The 5,113-nt window shown below is 33.7% G+C and overlaps 1 protein-coding gene across 1 annotated transcript in view; it reads left to right on the forward strand.

Annotated features, from left to right (window-relative positions):
* The first annotated feature begins 2,367 nt into the window (after nt 1-2,367).
* Nucleotides 2,368-5,113, forward strand: part of LOC113806472 (sugar transporter SWEET1) — a 48,157-nt gene continuing 45,411 nt past the window's right edge. Inside the window, exon 1 of the mRNA XM_070143147.1 lies at nt 2,368-2,502. The gene's annotated coding sequence lies outside the window, so the exon portion shown is untranslated. The remainder of the gene's footprint in view (nt 2,503-5,113) is intronic.

Here is a 5,113-nt window from a genome sequence, read left to right on the forward strand (position 1 = left end):
GAGCTAAAGACTTGTAATTGATAAGAATAATGATCATGGGTGTTGATATCGAGAGCAATGATAAATATGGCGATGGCACATAAGGCAATGAAGTTTTATTTGCCAGATGAAAAATATTACATTTTATCTTATGAGTATATAATGAAAAAATAGTAATCATAACTTCTGTATCTCTTACGAAACACAAATCTAATCAAATTAACACAGAGAGTTCATAATTCTACGTTTTCATAAACTTCGTGTCCGCTTTCCTCCGTTTAATTTTCTATCCCGTTTCTCCCTTCCTTCCATTACAAACATGACACCAACACGAAAATTAAAATCAGCGCATTTAATCAGGTTGAATCATCATCTCATTTAATACATTCTGCATTGGCGTTATTTAATCACTAATTATGAAGATTATGAAGTTATACATGAAGGTGAGTTGATAATTAAGATAATAATAATCGTGGTAATTTTCTTTCCTGCCATCAAGAAGAAGGATTCTAATAACGAAATGATAATGATAATGACAGCAGTATTGATGATAACGATAACAACGAGGATAAAGATAATAGTGGGTATGATAATAATGAAAGATAATAATTATTATTGTCATAATATCAATTATGATGGTGAATAATAATAATGATAATAATAATAATAGTCATATTAATAACAACAACACACACTAATAATAATGACAAGGCTAGTAACAGTTCCGGTGATATAACAATGATGATGAAAATGATAACAAAAAGAAATTGTGATAAGAATAAGAATATGAAGGATATCAATATTAATAATAATCATAATAATGATGACAATAATGATAATGATAATAGTGATAATAGCAATACCATTACCAACAATATTAACAACGATGATAACAACAGGAACAAAAAAAAAAAAAATACATACCATGATAGTGATGATAATGACAGAATCAATGAATAATGGTAGAAATAATGATAATCATATTACAGGTAAAGATAAAGATGATATTATGATATTACTTTTATCATTATTATCATTGTAATCGTTATGATTATTATCGTTTCATCAGTACTGTTATCATTATCAATTTCATTAACATTATCATCTTATAATATCATTAATGGCAATGAGAGATATAATAATGATAGTAATAATAGCAATAATATTGACAATGATGATAGCAATAATAATGATAATGATGATAATAATAATCATAATAATGATAATGATAGTAATAAAATAATGATGATAGTGGTGATGATGTGATAATGATAATAATAATAATAGTAACAATAATGATGATGATGATGATAATGGTAATACTAATGATAATGATAATGACAATAGTGATGATAGTGATAATGATAACAGCAATGTTAATAATGATGATGATTTTGATAAGGATAACAATAATGATACTAAAGATGATGATGATAATAAAGATAATAATAATGGTAATAGTGATACTAATGATAATAATAGTGATAATGATAATGATAATGATGATAATAGTGATACTAATGATAATAATGATGACAATGATAATCATCATAATAATTGTAATCATCGTAAACATGATGACAACGATGATAATAATGATAATGATAGAAATAATAATAATGATGATAATAACAATGATAATAATGATGATGACAATAATAATGATGACAATAATAATAATAATGATAACAGAAATAATGATGGTAATGATAACGATGATAATAATAATAATGATAATAACAAAGACAATGATATTGAGAACATTATTATTGTCAAATATTAATAACAATAATGATAATAATTACAATAATCATTACAACGATAATGACAATAATCAAAATAATAATCATAATAACAATGATTCAGATCATAATTTTACTAATAATGATGATAATATGGATGATGAGAATGATAATAAGGATGATACTAATAACGTCCATGATCAACATCAATGTTACAGAATGACATAAGGGTAATGATAACCTTATGAAAATGGAAATGGCGTAAATGAATACTAATATTATTGGCAATGGTGATGACAATACCGCTGAAAGTCGCCATGGAAATTCCCAGTCACGTTTAAACAAATGATGAGCTTATAGTTCCCTTGTCTCTGCCTTTAAACACGTTCGCTGAAAGTGACACTGCAACCTGCACTGCATACGAATGATTTCATAATCTCGAACTCCTTTACATCATTAGAAAGTTGTAGGAGGAACAAGTTTTTCTTTACTGCCCTTCAAAAGCAACAGGTAGTGGATTCCCTTTCTAAAAGGATTAAAACCATCGTCTTAACGCTGCATAGACTAATTAAAAAAGTGTTCATATCCATGTATATGAAATGTTAGATATATATCTTTATCGCGATATGTTTATGGATTCAGTAGAAATGTAATTTAAATAGCCGTTCCTTGAATAGTGATCCCGTGCAAAGGCTGGTAATCAAAACGGCGTTCAGTGCCGTACGACTTGCTGTGCTGGAAGTGATACGAGAAGCAGGTGCGGAGAGGAGAGGAACGTGAGGTATTTCGTGATTTTAGCGGCTGGTTTGGTTTAATTCAATCAGTCATTTTTTCATTTGATGTCATAAATGTGCGGCGAAGCGTGTTGGGGGAGGTATTCACGTTTTTGTGTTTTAGTTAAATTGCTTTAACATATTTTTCCTATATTGGAGACAAGAACTCTTGTCTTATGAAGGAAATTTGAAAGTCTGAAACTGATTACCTTCTTATTGTATTCTTCTTGTTCATATACAGTGTGTCGAAAACATGCATTTATGTGACTTGAGTTTTTATTGAATACAAATGGTATTGTTAGAGACTTGATAATTGTTTTTTATCATTATTACCCCATCAATGATAGTAGTGTTATGGTTACTGACATTTACTTGTAGATACAGTTCTTTAGGCAAAAGGGTCAAGAGATCATTCCTCCATGTTCATCGCTTACAAAAATTTAAGAATCATGTGTAGATCTATTTCCTATAAGTATGTTATGTTTTCCTTGATGCACACAATAATAATGATGATAATGTGTGCGTGTGCCCACGCACACACACACGTACACACACACACACACACACGCGTACACACACACACACACGTACACACACACACGTGTACACACACGTGTACACACACGTGTACACACACGTGTACACACACACACACGTGTACACACACACACGTGTACGCACACACACACACGTGTACACACACACACATGTGTACACACACACACGTGTACACACACACGCATACACACATGCATACACACACACACACACACACACGTACACACACACGCGTACACACACACGCGTACACACACGCGTACACACACACGCGTACACACACACGTACACACTCACACGTACACACTCCCACGTACTCACTCACACGTACTCACTCACACGTACACACTCACACGTACACACTCACACGTACACACTCATACACACACACACACACACACATACACACACACACATACACACACACACATACACACACACACATACACACACACACACACATACACACACACACACACACACACACACACACACACACACACACACACACACACACACACACACACACACACACACACACACACACACAAATGGAATGTTGGATAATTGTTTATAAAGTGACTGCCCTCCTCTAAGACTAAATATGCTATTCCATCCAGCAACCTTAGGAACATACCAGTGAATCTACAGACATTGTTTAATGCACCATTAACTCTCCTAACCTGGGGCCTGTACCCCTAGACCCCCATCCAATTATTCAAGGTTGGGAAGTGCTCATCTCACCATAAGACCTTAGCTACCAATCCATGTCTTATAAGCAAGATGTTAATATATAATGTTATCCTCATGCCATTTCCTTATAAAGCAGCAGCTTGACGAATGAAGGCATTTAGAATTACGCTCATTTCTTGATCAGTAATTCGGATTGACCATATCTGCCCAGCTTATAGTCACCATTATTTCTAATGTAATAATCCTAGTTAGTATGTTTCATTATTTATGACAATCTTTCATGAACTGTGTGATGTTGATGTAGGTTTTATTTGTCTTGGGTGAGAAGTAACAGATCTGTAACTGAAAGTAATAAAATGTTTAGTCTATTACTTCCTTGAATGATGTCCAGTGGGTTAACCAGGGAAAATCTATGCCTCAGTTGAAGACATCTGGTGGATAGGAATTAATCAGAATAACATTTAGGGGAACTTACAATTAGTGTAGATCTTAAAACAGTGGCCATGTGGTGGTAGACAAAAACTCAAGATGTGAACCACACACACTCTGGGGTGCGTGTGTAGTCTGCTGCTTGAGAGAATAAGAAGTGTGGGAGATATATATTTACCCTTCTGTCTATGCTCTTTGCTGCAGCATAATCAATTCTTCAGGTAATGAGGTGGAAAGAGGGCTTTATGCCTACTTTTAAATGGGTGGTATCTCTCTAATGTTTACAGTCAGGGCCTAATAAGTGTACAACTGTTTAGCTTGCACAACTTATTGCAGCTTGACTACACAAGACATTATCGTAGCGGTCTAGTATAACATAAAGGCATCACCCCAGAGTTGATTAGAGAGCACCCAAACAACAGTGTGTTAAAAAATTGAATAATGAATACATGACTCTCATGTAGTTGGATGTGATAGGAATGAATTTGATTATAATTTTTCTTTGTGCAAAACCCATGGGTTCTGAGTTAGCAACCCCTGTTACCTCCTGACAGGAGCTTTTTGAAAATACTCCCAGTGACCCAAGTGCTCACCATGGCCCCCTTTCCTTCAGTACTGACAGCAAAGAATGACAACCTACACTATGTACACAGTAGCAAGATAGAGCTTAACCCAATGTCAACGAGAAAATGGTGCATTCCCTTTGGCAATGCTTGGTTAAAGGTTTCTGCACATAGATGGCTCTGCCAATACTTAGCCACAAAAGAGTCAATTAGTAGATCTTGCAATCTCCCTTTTGCTTGAAAAAGCGGGAAAATGCTTTTCTTTACTAATGCTATCAATATTGATACTTATTTTTTTTAAAACAAGTATTAAATATTAGAAAATATTATCGAAAATCAGGGAAAAGGGTAAACAGGTGAGACAGGTAGTTTGCAG

This window comes from Penaeus vannamei, chromosome 30, assembly GCF_042767895.1.
Source record: "Penaeus vannamei isolate JL-2024 chromosome 30, ASM4276789v1, whole genome shotgun sequence".
Lineage (NCBI taxonomy): Eukaryota > Metazoa > Arthropoda > Malacostraca > Decapoda > Penaeidae > Penaeus > Penaeus vannamei.